General features: G+C 36.0%; 1 protein-coding gene across 8 annotated transcripts in view; it reads right to left on the bottom strand.

The window, feature by feature from the left end:
• Positions 1 to 17,399, bottom strand: part of QKI (QKI, KH domain containing RNA binding) — a 155,805-nt gene that overhangs the window by 137,659 nt on the left and 747 nt on the right. The window lies entirely within an intron of this gene.

Below are 17,399 nucleotides of genomic sequence, written 5' to 3'. Positions count from 1 at the left end.
TCCGAACTTAGCTACCTGTGGAAAAATAAGAATTCTAAGGAAAAGTTGGTCCCTATTACAACAAAGCACAGAAGTCCAGTTAATGTGTTCATTTGAATCTACTGCAGTCTTAGAAAATTAACAAGATTATAAAAATGATTATATATGATTATATGTATTATGATTATATGTAAAACAAGATTATAAATGCTACTGCCACTTTCTAAAGTGGGTTAGGCCATGGTTTTCCTCTAACCAGAAAATAATATAGAAATTTATATAGAAAATGTATTCTATAGAAATTCTATCCTGTATTTTCTATAGAAAAATAGAAGTAATCCAAAACAGTGAAACACCTTCAAGAACTTGTCAACCATTCATTTTATTTTGCTACAAATTTATACTTCAAGCAAAGGAATATGGATGAGCTACTCATTCACTACAGAAATGGTGTGTCGTAGACTTCCAAGAATTGCCAGAATGAGGCTCAACTGTTTTCACCACACAACTACTTAATCCTTATTTCTTCTGGTAGTAATGGGTACTACCTCTTAGGAACCTTTGCTTTGTTATATAAAAAAATAACTAAATAAATAAAATCTATCAGGATGAGTAACAGATTTTATTTTCTAAAGGGCAGAACAAAGTTGAATTGGGAGCAAGAAATGAGCAGCTCCTGTTTCATACACTGTTAAAAGGATTCTTAACATCGGCCCAAAAATCAGGTCATGTTTTACCTTTGAGAACTTTACCTTAGGGATCACATAACCAAGAGAATCATTCTAGTATAGACCATATTCATGATTTCATTTAAGAGGAGAAACTGGACCAATGAAATATTTGAAAGAATATCCTTACCAGATTGTTTAAAGTGTCACACTTCATGTTTTGCCATTAAGTGTTCCTATTCTCTTTACCTTAAAGACAGTGACAAAATGCAATGCTATTAATTCTTAATTCTGCCTGAATGATGATCAATTCCCAAAGTACTCAAAATAGCAGTCCAAAAGCGTTGCACTGAGGACATTCAGTTCAGTGTCCAATAAAAGTATATATTTGTAAATCAATTTATTTGCAATTACTTCTACGAACACAGGATAAGCATATTTCAGTAAGCTTCCTAAGGAATGTTTTGTCATCTTTTTTTAATATAGGGCTTTCCATATATGGGAATTATATTTGTAAATATAGTTCCTAGTTATCTCATTGGAAGAATATCGGCATTCGGCACTACTAAAAGTAAGAGATAAGGAGGACGATTTGCTTAAATGTATCAGTACCAACAACTCTGAAAAATGCTGTGTCTCTATCAGAAATTATGCTACATATTTTTAGAGAAAGTATTCTACTTCCAGTGGGACTTCAAGAACAGTTAAATCATTTACAGCATTGCTTCTCACATCAGTATAATGCTGCACACAGCCTTCAAATACACGGATACTCTTTTTAAAAAAAAAAAAAATCTCAAATCATATTAGGGTTAAAACTGACATAATGGGAAATTGTGAAGCAGTTGATAAGTTTCAATTAATTATGCATATTAGATCCTCCTTTATAACAGGAGGAAATTTCAAGTTAATAAACGAACAGATTTTTCCAAAAGCCTTACTATGTAAAGTTTAAGCAGCAAGGTCAATTTTTTTTTATTTACAAAAAAACAACAATACAACACTGTATCTAGTTCTTAAATAAAGGAAGACTGAAGCGTCATCCATCTGAACTAAACAGGCCAAGAAAATACTCTGCAATTCCTATGTTCTCCTCAATGTCGAAATGGGTGGATAAATTTAAAGCCTGCTCTCTCAGGAGTTGCTTTATAGGCAATTTTCTCCCAGTATCAAGGTCTGCAATTTCCATTTGGCTGCCAGTTTGCGATTAAATTCATCACCTTTATTATAAAAATGTGCTGCACTCCACGGCCTGCTGCACAAGAATCGTAAGGAAGACATTTTTCACTGCTAACAGCAGCATCATTCCGAGGCAGCCATCACATCCATTCAGACATTAGCGTCTCCAATGTAATGCAAGGACCTATCACTCACATGAGAAAGCCCTAACAGTGGGTATACCTCAGAGGAAGTTCATCACAGGTGGTATCTTTAGTTCAACTTTTTCAGTAAAAGCCACCATCACCTCCTAGTTAAGTGTTTCTAGAAGCCAATGGTTTAAAAACAAATATATTGACATCAAACTTGTCTATTGCATTAATAAATAATGCAATAGAATAAAAAAACATCCTCACACTGACTATACCTTCACATACATCTTGCACTCCTTACTAAAATATATGAAGTTGTCTTGAAACATTTGCGTAGTGAGCACTCTATAGGAATTTTTCTTACATACATTTTCTCTTCATATTAAGTGCCTCTTTCCTTCCCGTGAGCTTTGTTTTCAAATTTGCACTGATTTTTCCCACCTCAACATGACCTACTTTTCCTTAAAAGTTTTTGGGCAACCCCGAAAAGTACTCAGAAAAAGTATACTGAATATTCGCTCTCTCTTGACATGGAAGTCACACTAGTGAACACAATTAAAGCAACCAACGCTACACGTTTTAATGTCCTCCACTAATTATCAAAAGAAATGCCCTATCTCCACTTGGCTTCCTTTCATAAATGCTACCTGAGCTAAGCAGGATATAATATAAAATTCGTACTTAAAAACAAAAATATACTACTGGAAACACAGAATACCAAAGTGACAGCTACCAACAGGAATAAGAGCTAACTAAAAGCCACATGCCAAATATTTATGAAGCATAGGAGTTAAATTCATATTGGTTTGTGCTTCATTGCATACAATACTTTACATTACAGTAAAACAATGAAAGATAATACGCAATCAGCAATTAAAAATATTAAGCCCTCAATATTCTAGTAAAAAAGCACAAGAATGTCATTTTAACATGTGAAATAGCTCTATTAGTCACACTAAAAGGTAATCAAACTGTATTAGAGGTAACCAATCTATATGCACAGTCTGATTTAATTTCACATTAGCTTATTTGAGTATTACTCAGTTGTATTAACTAATGCAGCATTTCAAAAGGTGTGTTTCTCTCACACCATTTTTCAAAAATACTTTATCATCAGATAAGCAAGTAGTATCTTATACAAAGCTGATGTACGTCAGCAGCCAAACCATCCTGTGATATCTTCTCAACTCATTTCACTTTATGCAGCCACATAAGTGAAGATACTAACATTGGAAATAGTAGTAATGTTGTTCCAGTCAATTCGTACATGCCTTCTCAAAACATAAGAAAAACTTGTTAAACCGTAAGTCTCTGATATTTAACTGGCAGAAGTTAAAAAATTAAGTAAATAATGGGCACATACCAGAAATTATGAAATAATCTTGGAGAACTGAGATGTTTTGCACTACACCAGATGGGTCACACGAAATAAAAGGGAAGTGCCATCTAGACTTCAGTGACTAGTAACATATTGCATGCCATTAGCAGCAATGTAAATTACAGAGATCATCTGAGAAGCTATTTCATAAACACCAACTATAAAATCAAAGTTAAACAATCAAAGCCTCTTTAGCCTATTTGTCTATAAAATTAACTTAAATTTCAACCAAAACTGGCAAACATTTGTTCATATTGCCAAATAATACTAGAAACTTTCTTTTGGCAATTAAAAATTGCATCTTGTCACACTGTAATTAATTGGTTTCCACTGCAATGCAGCATAGAAAGCTGATTTCAACTCAACTTTATTGAAAACAATAGCTTGGTATTTGCAAGCTGAAGTTCCGATTATTTCACAGCCCAATGCATTTAACAATTGGCACATCAAGTTCCGGGACTATTAGATGAAATTATCAACTAGATAAGATAATGCAGCATCAGTGTTTACCCCTTGCCCTTACAGCAAAAGCTGAGATTGGAGATTTTCTAACTGAAACCACAATGAGAGACAGATTACTGTTTTGTCAAAATCTGTAGAATTAATCAAAATGTGGTTTATTGTAAAGGAAAGTGCTCTGCATTACAGCAATAGATATCAGAAGACAGGAAACAAACAGCATTAAAAAAATTACGTAAGTAAATTTCAATATTGTATTTTAAGAGTAGTAGATTTTAAAAACAAAATATGAATTTAATTTTTGCTGTCAAAATGTATTACATTTATTACTAAAAATCAAAGTTTAATTTTAAAGAAAATACTTAAAAGTAAAAATTTGTAATTCTGATATTTCTAAGCTACATGGAAATATTATTCATTCATAAAGAGAACATTTCAGTTCATCAAACTACATTAAAAACTGTCAGATACGTGAAGTCTAAAAGAGTAGGCTGTCCCCTCTCCCCCCTTTGGCTTTGCAACTAGAGCAACTACATATGTATATACATATGTATAACTCCTGTATACATATATACTTACATATAACTTAATTTTATCAGAAAAAACATTATTTCTAATCATATTAAATCTTGTCTACAGAGACCAAATTCATAACTGGGTAATGTCTTCTAACTACTGTAAGAGAGAGGTATTACCTAGCACCACTACTACAAGAGAAAGAAAGGAGGAGGGAGAATGTGCATCTGTGTCTTATATAGACACATAGTAGAAAGAGACAGAGAATATTAAAACAAAACTCATATTTATTTTACCAGTCTGGACAACTTAACTTTTTACAGAGTAGCTACAGAATCATCAATTTTATCTTTGGCTGGCAAACTCCAGTGAGTCAAAGAACAGCATGTTTAAAGAACAAACTAACAACTCAAAAAAGTGCAACCCACCATACAAATTAAACGTCAAAAATTTAAACTGAATGCTAACTGTAAATCCCATGTAATATTTTTAAAGACAATTTTATAAGCTTCTAATACAATATAAATTTGAACTACACTACTTTCATCTATCTGTTAAATCCACCAGAAAGAAAATTAAGACTTTATATTCAAGATTGATTTAAAGAACAGATTTACTACATAGGCAGGATGTGCACCTGGACTACTATGTACTAAACAATGTTATAAATTACATTCTTCTCCCCTCCCTCCAAACTCATTTATCACTAACACCAAACAACAGGTCCTGTCAGCTCAGAGTTGCCCATCGAGAGGAAAAAGTCTGGAAAAAATACGTTTCCTGAAACACTTACAGCTAAAGGTACTTGAGCATCTGGAATTTGCTTTAATATCCTTGTTCATGAATGACAACGGTGTGGCTATTTTAATGGAGTTAAAATTGAAAGCTACAGATGCCCTTAAAGACAGTTTACTACTGAAATTATCCTATAAAATAGCATGCCAATCAGATTTTAATAAGTCACATCTCTTGTACCTACTTTTGGCAATTAACATATTATTATTTTGGAGTTCCAGTGCTGCAAATTGGACTCTATTGATAAATATAATTACATCCTCTACATCCCATCTGGGAAAAACATCATCACACTCACTAGTTCAGTAAATACGTAATAGCCAGAAGACCTGAGAAAAGAATAAATGCAGGTAGGTGAAACAAGTTTCAATTTACATAACGGTGAACACAATTTGTTTTTGTGAACTCCTTGAAGCTTCTTGTTTCAAAATTTTAGTTTGACCCATGGACAAGGATAATTGCTATAACAAAAATGCCTTTAAATCAATGGTCTTCAACCTTTTCCACTTACAGACTAAGAAAAATTTCTCAAAAGAGGTGAAGGCTCAGTGTGCCCTATTTAATCTCCCAACAACAGACTTCCTTTTTCTTTGTTATCTTCAGCAACTCTTCATATGCAGTAAGTCTGCAAATCATAGATAGAAAAACACCATTCTGGTAACTCATACTGCTTTTCACTTAGCTCCATTAACTTTGCAAACAAAAAAGATGCTGTCTACTTCAGAGAGAATGGGGTCTCAGTGGTCTCATATTGAGTACTATTTTGTTTTCATGCAATAGCAAAATATAAACTCTCAAGACTTAGGTGCAGCAAAAAAAAATCTCTTTGATGTTACCTTTTGTGCAAGTGACTACACAGTTTCACTGATGGTGCTGCAAAATGAAATATGCCTGCTTTGTAATTCTTTGCTATGTCAGAAAAGGTTAGTACAAGGAGTGGCTGGAGTAGCTTAGTGTGACATACACAAGGAAAAATAGTATAGAATAAGTTGGGAAAAGGCCGTACATGCAGAAGAAATCTTAATTAGATTGTACAAACATTAACTTCAATATAAAGTACCTCCATCTTTCTTAATCTAAGAAAATCTTCTGCCAAACAGATGATCCAAACCAGATGACAAGCTACTCTGGATCTCACTCTACAACAGTTACTGACACCTTTATATCTCGGCGTTATTCTCCTTTCCTAAATCAAGTGCAGTGTATAATCTCATAATGTTCGAAGGCTAATTTAAATAATTACATTTTTATAAATTGGAAACATTTTCTGAGCAAAAAGACATTTCAATTCAAAATTGATGTACTTCAAGAAAATGCGCTCTGATTTTTCTGCTCCTTTCATATGATTTGACTAATTTAACATTTTCAAGATCATCAACATATAGTACAATTTTTGTAGTTACTTAAATATTAACATGCTCTTAAAATGTACTACCTCCTTTGTGTTATTTTTTTCATGATAGCAATATTGATAGACATACAGTATTTGCATCCATATTCGTGGCATTAAGCTTCATTAATTAGCTTAACAGCCTGGAAATTATCCAGGTTTCATTACTAGCAATATTCACTCCTTTGCTTTTCAAGAAAAAAAAAAAAAAAACATTTACAGGAGCATAAGCTGTGTTTCAACTATATATATTACATACCATGAGAAACCACTAATCCAGAACTAGGACTAGGAAAAAAAGCTCCTTAAATCTTAGGAGTTTATTAGTATCTTGCCTTTGTATCTGAAATTTAAGACTAAGAGCACATAATAAAAGTCTGAAGAAACAAAGGACACAATATCCTTCTGACTATTCAGCAACATAGTTATTAACAATTGCTCAAAATTTTCAGCAGCCAAATTGCTTAATCCAGAAGAGAAAAATGTACTAAAAACGTACTTTGATCTGTGTAGCAATTTATACTGTAACATATCATTATACTACAGTAGTTATGACTACTACATGACATATTGAAATGCTTGCCTTCGATACTGATTTCAGTATTGAATTCTGCTCAGGGCTGAGAAAGCCTGTGCATATACTCTTTAGCCTGCACAAGTAGGTTTAGTTACCTACAGTAATGAAACAGTCCGAAAAAATCCATACGAACAGCCCCCACAAAGTAAAGAACTTCAATGTTATTACTTTGAACTGTTCTCCGTGTATCAAGTGTTCAACAACTTGATTTAACAACAAGCGGTCAAAAACAGTTCCAGCACAAACTATATTAAATGGGATTAGAAAGACCTGTGCACATGACAATTCACAACTATTTTCTTTTCCCGGGGTGGGGGGGGGAAGAGGAGCTTTAACCTGAAAATAACCAGTAACCGAAGTAATTGGAAGCAACTGAAAGCTATGAGGTCTAAGAGGTTAGTGCGAAAGTTGCAGCAAAATTAAGTTCAGAATACACTATATTTGTTTCAAAGTTAACTCATACAAATTTTTATTGACAAATAAGGTTGCTGAGACTGCAAACATGAAGGGGAGTTTGGGAGTCTGCCTTCAAAACATAACTCACATTTCTCAGTCCTAAAGACCGATGCAAATCTATTTCAATGAAGCACAAACCAGTTGTCCACCTGTCATTTTAAGCTGCTGAATTTAGTAACCTTCTTGAACCATAGGAGGGACGCACTTCTTTTCTACTCATCCAAGCCAAGAAGCGCAGTCCCTCCTCGCTTCATTGCGCAGCAACACACCTGAACACCAAGTGCCACCCCTCAACCCTCCAGCATCAGCGGCTGTCTACCACAGCACCCATTCCTCTCCAATCCATCATCGTCAGCCTTCTTGCTGACACTCTTCAGAGCTGCCCAGTTGATGAATTGCTCTGTTATTCATCCTATGTTAATCTGAGGCTGACGCAAGTACACCTTTCTGAAGACACTTAACAGCATTAAAACTCTGCACTACCAAATGCCCTCGGTGTGCGTTAAACCTCCCATTTGGAACCAACAAGCTTTCTCATGAATAGTTATGAATAAAATACAGTTACTAAATCAATAGGTACTAGGTCGATGTACCCCATTACCTATAGACAGAGCTTTCATAGAACCTACACTTGAACTATTAGAAACTGGAATTACTTTGATCCATACAGAATTTAACCTCAATTAACCCTACATTAAGTTGACACAGGGAAGTTTTCCCCCTCCTGCTCCTCAAAACACCAGTATATTTCTAAAATGCCACAGGTCTTTAAAAAATGTTCTTTGAAGTCCGTAAGCTTAATAAGCTTTTCTCAAGAAAGCCAGTTGTACTTTTTTTCAGTTTCTTCCAAGCTGGATTTGATCTTTAGATAATGTTTGCTCCAGATTTTTTCCCAAAGGATTATGTTAGTCCTGTCACAAAAAGAAAATTTGTCCGGAGAATGATCACAAAAACACTGCAAGAAATTTCAAAATATGAGACTCAAATCTCTGTAAACATGTTATTACAACAGCTAAATATGCTTCCCTTCTAAAAGCAACTGCAGTCACTAATTTTACACCTGAAAAAGAGATACTAAAGTATCATTCTTCCTCTCAGCATGTTTTAATACACATATAATCCGTCTTCCTGATAGAATCTTGGTTTGAATTCACTTCTGATCCCTGCCATATCATCTGTGCCCAGGTTTTGTTCAAGTCTATTTACTAGTTGAGCACAAAGTTGACAGAACTATGTGAAAAGTGGGAACAAAAGAATCTGTATAAGGAGTCTTGCTTCAGGTTGATTCAGAGGCAGTATCAGATTTCCATAAAAGCCTCAAGTGATTTAAAGTAGTAGTAATTCCCTTGTAAACTGACTGCGTATGAGCCTCTACAACTATACTTATCTTTACAGATGATACCGTACTTAAGCAATTAAAGAACTACCAACAACTTGTCCCTACCACCATCTAACACGCACCGCGTTCTTACTGCGCAATCTTCGCAGCAACAACATCAGACTTTAAAGACGACAGCTGGGCCTGTTACAGCATTTTAACCTTCAACATAAACTCACAAACCAACTGCTAGAGAACACTTGTCAATAGATTATACCTGTAGTATTTAGGCATAGTTAGTTTGGAAGCGGGGGGCGGCAGAGATAACAGTTTAACAACTTCTTGAAAAAACATCCTTGTTAATTTCTTGTTTAGGGGTGCAGTTCACACTCCTCTAAAATGATACAAACTGAAGCTAACCCAAGGCAGCGCACACAGATGAGCAAACCCACTCAAAAGCAAACAGCACCAGGTCAGATAATTTTTCCTTGTGTTCTCATTCTCCCCATTCCTGCAAAGAAACAGAAGATATTCCACAGCAAGCAGAAGTGGATTTGGCTTGCTCTGCATCTAAAAATTGAAAATTTTGCATAAACTTTTGATATAATTATTTGGAGGTTATTAGATTAAGACGTATTAAGAAGAATATTATCTGATTTGCTGCTGCTTTGAAGTCTAATAAATAAATGGAAGCATTATGCAACATCAGCTGAATATTTTAGTCGAGTATTAACACTTGGGCTAGATGAATCTGTTTCTTATTTTTTAAGATTTCAGGTGCGTTCCATCTCCTAGATACTAATGAAGAAAATATACCACAGTTAGGAGAAGACATTTCAACCAAGTAGTGGTTACAGAGATTTCTAAAACAGTTCTTTAATCTGAATTAGAGAAAACAATACAGTTCATTATTTTAACAGCTGAAGGATTTAAAGAATTCAGCAAAGTCTGGCTTCCATCTAGTGTCAGCTAGTCTGAAAATAGTCACATCCTTAAAAGTCTGAATGGACCAGATGCATAAGCAGTTGACATCAATTACGAGTTTCAGACTTTAAAGTAAATGTTTAAGCACACGTACTTCTCTCCCCGAGGCTCTGCTCTGTATCTTCAGTATTGAGCCGCCTCGGCCATTGTGCCAACACAACTACTCTGAGATCACATATGGGGAGTTCGATCACAGCTCCGATTTCTCTGAAAAGAAAGCCAGCACCACACGCAAACAAACTCAAAAAAAAAAAAAAACCCTGACCAGTCCAGAATATCAGCTGACCTTTTAAGCCAGAAAGTGATCCACCAGATAAGGGTGTAAAATACTGTATTATCTTCCCCTGCCCCTGTCTGACATCAGCAGCCATCCTGATGCATTACTCCTCAGAACTACGTCTACATAACTTCCCAGCAAACTAACAAGATTTTGTTTGTCGTGCTCAGATCTCTTTTTCCCTTTCCAAATCGAGTCTTAAAGAAGCATAAACATTTGTAAGATTATACACCATTAAAAGGGTTAACTGCCCCACTATTGGTACGCTCAGACATCAGTCAGTTACCACACAAATCTCTTCATGGTTTATCCCCTTTAAAAATGGGCATCCTGAGGACCTTCCTGCCCACACACTTCCCGGAGTTTTGCAATGAAGTTATAAAGTATCAAAACATTGCTCTGGTACACTGCGATGAAAAAACAGAAAATCTTATTCTAACTCACTACAGTATGGAACAGAGTGCAAGTATTCAGATGCAGCTGCAAAACAGTCAAAAATATTTTAGAAATTGATTCAAAATATTGACTTCCAACATGCTACGCAATCAACTATACCAAAAATGCTAAAACCCGTTAATAGCTACCTATTGCCATTCCCCTTCAAAACAATGACTTCTAGCAATGAACTGAGAAGCAAAATTTACTATTTTGACATCAGGTATAAAAATCAATTCTCAAATGAGAAGCAACTGAAAATATTTTTTTCAATTTTTACTCGGTATTTTAAATCATGAGAAGAGAATAAAATAAAATAATAATAAAAAAAACCACAACAAACATCTGTTAGCGATACCACACACATTCCAAGCATTAACACCTGCTAAAATAACTGCGGAGCATCAAAAAAGCTGCAGCTTCTAGTACCGGACCCAGAAAACACAGGTTTAGTAACACAGCTGCTCCAATTGAAGCACTTTAACTTGCACCATCTTCTTGTTGTTGTTCTCGGACACCCAACTAGCCTGCAACAGACACGTTTCTAATAAAAACAAGAACACCACCGTGGAGGGGCAGCTCTGCTAATGGAGCTGGATATTATTTCTCTTTAAAGCTGTCATGGTTGCTTTGCTCATTCAAGCATAAACTGCCTCAAAAATCTAAGCTCCGCTACTAAAAAAAAAAAAAAAAATCTAACTCACTTCTGTTAACTGCTTCCAAGAAAAACAACCAAAAGAAACGCAAACCCGGAAACTACTTTAACTGCACCGCACAAGGTAACACGGGGTACGTTCTCAAGTCAAAAGTCGAAATGTAGTATCACTTAACTTTCAGCAACACAACTCTGTCTCATCAGAGCAAAGAGATGTAATTCAGACTACAAACACCACACCTATCGTCTGTTTCAGGATTCAAAGAACAGCTCCATCGTGCTTCTCAGATCTGGATCTTCCTGCTACAAAGCCACAGACGTATCCTACATGGTGCTTCTGCTGAACTTACCAATTGCATTAAGCATAACGAGATAAAAAACACCAGCAGTTTTACTGTTCCTATTCATTTTCTTACCCCTGGATTAATATGTTTCAATAAAATTTCAAAATCATTCAAACATTTTGATAATGTGCATTTTGATTAAAATCAATACAGAAGAATGCACACAGCCCAACTAAGAAGTTGTGAGTTATGTTTCAATAAAGACAAGGGTCAGTGAGTGAGGGCATTTCATTACTTCATAGCTTTCCTGGCAAGGCATTTCCCTTGTCTGCCTGCTCTCCCACCTCCCGACATTCCATATAAGCAGCTGAATATAAACCATCGGTCTCCATGGCAGACTCCTGCTGTACTTCAATCAGCCTCAGCTGTCAGGACAGTCCGGTAATTAACGTTAACACAAGTCTATCCTGTCAGCCACGGAATATATACCAGATCAGCATCTAATAATACATCTAATTAATAAGGATATCTGCATCAGTATGCACTCTCCAAAAGGAGAGCACTTTAAGGTTACAGGCAGTAATTAAAGACAATTCAAATGCACTTGCTTTTCTACCAAAGTCTACACATTTCAAATCATTGTAAGTATCCTGTTTCTGATTTGGCATTGTTTAGTGCACTCAGAGGAAGAAAGTTTTATTTTAAGAAGGAATGAAACAGATGACCTGATCAAAACAGTTACTGAACTACGAAAGTAACCACTCATCTCATGTACAGCCTTCTCTTCACATGCACCGCGCTCATTGAACACCAGCAACTTTCTTTCTAACTTGACCTTTCCTCTTTTGATGCATGCAAACTTCGTCTTCATAATTAAGACATCTGAGTGCTCCCTTAAAATCTATTAAGTGTTTCTCAGTTGGTGGTGGTTGGTTTGTTTTTTTCCCCACTTTACTATAATATTAATCAACACACCTTCAGTCTTTCCCTTTGCGTGCCATGAAAACACCATGTGGCGCTCCCTCACCCAACTGGCACTCGGTCACTTGCTTCTAACCGCAGCAAGAGATTTTCATATGACACTAGTTACTTTGCAAAGTATTGCATTCTATTTCAGGTGAGGAAAACGTAACTCGATTCCAGCCTTAAGGAACAAGCAACACTAAAGATAAAAAATTCAAACAGGTCTCTCCCAATTTAAAGACATAGAAGTCAGCAGCTTTTGTACAGAACCAAGTCTACTATGGTTACTCTTACTTAAAAAAAACTCTCTGATGACAGACATTTTAGTAATTATTGGTAAGCTGCAGTGAACAACCTGCTTTCAAAACGTATGCTTAAAATAACTGCTTTACTAACTTAAAACTTTAATCAGTCAAAATAACACCTATATTTTTAAGTTACACACCAGCTGACTGCCATCCCATAAAAGTTGCAGATACAGCTCCAAAAATAAGTTCTTTTAAAAAGAACTGAACTGCTGCAGAAGAAAACCAAAAGCTTTGAATATTTTTTCCCAAGCCAAAAAAAAATAAACCTTTTTCTAAGCGCAATGGAGCTTTAGTTTTGGTGTTTTAAGAGGCTGCCAAGGAATTAAAAAAAAAAAAAATAATAAAATCCCACACTTCACAAGAACTCACGCAAAGTTTTTGAACACACAAGTTCTAGAAGCTTTACGACCTCCTTAATATGAGAAAATCATAAATCAGAAAGCTGTCTCAGACCATTATCTTAAGATTTACAGATGATTAAAGAATGGGATTCAAAAGGGCACTATTGGTAAACAGCACACAATGCTCGTCACATGCTATTTTGTACAATTTTAACACTAAAAGTTTAAAAATTTATCTGAGACTCTGGGCAAAACCCCATCATAAGGCCTTTATCCTAGAGAATATTCTTCTCTTAATTTTGCATTAAGACGCATGGTTTGTAAAGAAATAATGGGGGTTTATTGCAAGATCTGATACAGCTGAAAAACAGAAGTGCTCATGTGGCCAATGCCCCCTTCATCAAATCTGACACGTCAGCAAAACCCCAGCACAGGCTACATTTACATAATCACAAACAATAAGGTCACATACAAAAGTAATCAGATAACTTCTCGGGGAGAACTTATTTACAACACCAGAACACAGTTCTTCAGTCCTAACTCATGACGAAATTTTGGTTAGGACGATGAAACTGACACGAAAATCACAGTTTTGGGCACCGGGCTCTGCAAGCTCACACACATTTTTCTTAGTAAATACAGCAAATAGAGCAACAACCAAGAAAAAATTATGCTCCATAATCACCACCTAGATTTTTTTTATAGTTCGTTTTGTTATAGCTGCTGAACAGAAAGATGCAGCCTATTTGACACGAGATTACATTCATCTCCAAAAGCTAGATGCGTGGCTCAATTTACATTTAAAGGCAGACACTTTTAAGTCACCTTCAACATAAGTGTTACAGGAAGGGAGAAGTTTCTGAGATACAGTTTACAGAGGAAAGATGAATTCCCAATAAAGTCTGCATCAATATCTTTTAAAAAAATGTTCAGACCACAGGTTTGATCTGTGTAAATTCCTATCACATACAACATTCTGACCACTCAAAGGTTCAAGAAGATTTTTAAATAAATTAAAATACACGAGTTGTCAGAAAAAAACAATCTAGGTTAGAATCACGAAAGTTAGTATCCGAGAAGCTGAAGTTCAAAAAAAAAAAAAATTAAAAAAATCAGGTCACATTTGATGGTGCAAACAATTACAGGAAATACAGCCTATTCCACATTCAGGAAGAGCCCTCTCTTCCCACAGGTTTGCACTAGTCTGATAAAAACAATCCAGCTTCCTAGTTATTATCATGTGCACTTTAAACATCCTCGTTAATCTACAAAAGCCTTATTTACACATAAGAAGTTGAAAGCACACATATGCAAAAATATCTGTAACCTAAACAAAAACGTGAGTTTCATATTTTATTATAAAGTAGTCATTAAAAAACAAAAGTTTCCTCCATAAACCTCTCACATTTAAGCTGGTCTTGAAAACCAAATGCCGTAAGGCAGAGACCATCTACTAAGTTAAGTGGTACAATTTTCAAGGACCAAACACTAGGATAGAGTTCAGAAAGGAAAACGTGTTTTGGATAATACACACAGCACAGAAATGGGCCAAAAAAGTCGATGTACATTCTGAAACCTAACCAGATCAGATACACTGTTCTTCATCTAAACTAGCAGGTTCATTTCTCTCTCGTTGCATACAATTACAGGAAGTAATCACAACACAAACCTATTTAAGTTTTGTTTTTTAAACACTGGCATGTAAAAAATAAATAAATAACCCTTAGCATTCCGTGAGAGACAGGAATCTCATGTTTTACTTGTTTGAACTCTTAGGGTTGCAACTTTATTTCTTCAATTTGACTAGTACAAAATAAAAGACAAAGGCTGATCATAACATTATGCTTCACCAGCATAAACCAAACCTTCAGGAAAATGGTTGTAAAGTAAAAAAAAAACAACACACAAACCACCCACCAAAAAAAACAAACACCTACCTAAAGCACAAAACAATAAACTAGAAGAAAACCAAATTGGGGGGGGGGGGGGGGGGGGGGGACACGGACGGGACAAAGAGGGAACATGAACACTGTAACTTTGTGTTTAGATATATAGAAAAATATGTACGTATGTATACACACACCTGCCCCTAATATTTGATATTCTCAAATGTGCCACGAAACAACTGATGAAACTATTAAGTATTTTACTTTTAAGTTCTAAATCTTGTATACCTTTTTAGCAAACTATAGAATCCTTCTGGAGAATATCAGGGGTATCTAGTTCAAGGTATTTAACATAGTGCCCCTTTGCTCACCAGGATAGGTGTTTTCCAGAACAACAGTCCTGCCAACTCCTCAGCTGTTCATCGTAGGTGGACTATTTCACCTACGTAACACTGCATGTAAGCATACAACATATGTAAGTCCATGCAAATATAGGTACCTGCACAAATCCACAAGTATTCTGCCATTCTTTGGCATCTTCTAATAGATTTGTTAATTTCACTACTCAAGTCAGAAATGGTGTTCAGAGGCCCGTCTCACGCCTCAGAAAAAAAAATAACTGGCGCCCCTTAGTGTTCAAATTTTGAAGCCTTGAAGCAATTTACTAGATTTGCATGAAACCTTTTTTTTCAACATTCCAAAAAGTTTTCTGCCTCCACAATACTTCCACCCAACTGCCAACGTAAACAGGAAAAGCAGAAAAGCTTAAAGGGATAGCAGACTTCTTCCTCAGACTACTGAAAAACAAAGATTGTATTTTATTTATTTTTCTTTTAAGGAAGAGCATGAAGAATACTTTCAACACAATCCTTAAACTTTTTCAGCAAGAGCCTCCACAGCCCTCGTTTTGTAACTCCAGTACTTCATAAAACAGGTTTCCAGAGCTTTCAATATTTAAAAATATACCAAAAGACGTAAGGATTTCAGACATTCCTTTTTCAGTGTCTTTTTCATAGGTGAAACTGTTTTTCTTTCTTTTGTTCTCCGACAAAAAAAAAGTTTTGGGCCTCCTCTACCCAAATAATGTACATTAAGTTGAAGAGATTCAGGAATTTCAAAATCCAACATCAAGCCTCCGGAAGGCCCATTTGTGCTAAAAAGGAGTCTTCTCAGTCGAGTTTCTTCTTGTGTTTATTGTAAATCTAACTATTCTGAAGAGGTGGTTTGCTGTGGCAATCAAGAATGTAAGTTTTAAATAGTTTTACTTTTCACATTCGTATTTGCCCCAATATATATTAAAACTTCACCAAGAGTCTTGAAAATAAAACCTCCAGTTATATCACTTCCAACAGTCCATCTTTCAGTATTCTTCACTGTTTTTTTTTTTGTTTACTCCTCTATCATTTATTTCAGAAGGTAGCATTTTCTCGATATGCTATTTTTTTGTTGTACTACAGTCACTATCTCATTTTTACAGTCTTGGGAGAGGGCGGGGAGTTGTTCTACCAAACATACCCAGCTCTTTCATCTTCCGAGGTCAACAACTTCCCAAACTTCTTTTAGTGAGGAGGAATACATCCACAAGCAAGAATCCTAACTCAAAATCTCGAAATTCAGTATTTCACGCTAAGAATCCCAACAAGTTGAAACCGTATGGTTTTATCATCTTCGACAAAGCTACCAAATACGATTACACAAACACGCCTCTCTAACTCTCCAGAAAGCCTAGGTTTAAGGTGGTAAGAACGGAAATGCTTTTAACAAGAAAAGCAAATCTGTGAGCCCAGGCACAAAGCGAATTTAAAATACTAAGAACAAGTGTATCGCCTTATTTTTTAACATAATGGGTCTGCTACTGTTTGCGAAGACGTATGGGACGCGTGAAGTTCCCAGAATATACTTTTTCTCTCCAAAATGCGGTTATTTATTTGTAAAAATAGAACACTAAATGGAGCTATTTTGGGGAAGAAAAAAAAAAAAAGGGAGAGGAGGTCAACCCACAGGAACGGGCCCCCGGAGGCAGGAGCGGGGTGCGGGGCTGGGGGCGGCAGCGGACATTTGGCTGGAGCAGACGAGGCAATTTCGTAATTTTTTTTTTTTTCCCCTTCACTGAAAGTCCCTCACACGTAGGAATCTTTCAAGTTAGTTTCTCTAAAAGGTAACGACTGCTGAAAGAAGAATTTGTTCGCTTCCCTTGCAATATAGGAAAATTATAATTAGTTTGTGGCCAGTTTGGGGTGGGGTAGTGCTCGAGCTGAAGAAAGAGCTCGGCCCCCTCCGCCTTAGTCATTCAAGTTCAAGCAGCTTCCAGAACAGCCAAATCTCGAAACCAAACACCCTCCCAACGCCGCTTACCGCCTCCCCCCCGCCCCCCTCCGCCCCGCTCGGGGCCCTCCGGCCGGGCCGAGGAGCGCTCCCCG

The sequence above is a fragment of the Tauraco erythrolophus genome, chromosome 2, assembly GCF_009769465.1.
Source record: "Tauraco erythrolophus isolate bTauEry1 chromosome 2, bTauEry1.pri, whole genome shotgun sequence".
In the NCBI taxonomy this organism is placed as follows: domain Eukaryota; kingdom Metazoa; phylum Chordata; class Aves; order Musophagiformes; family Musophagidae; genus Tauraco; species Tauraco erythrolophus.
The sequence above is the reverse complement of the archived record's forward strand: the minus strand, read 5'-3'. Positions and strand labels throughout refer to the sequence as shown.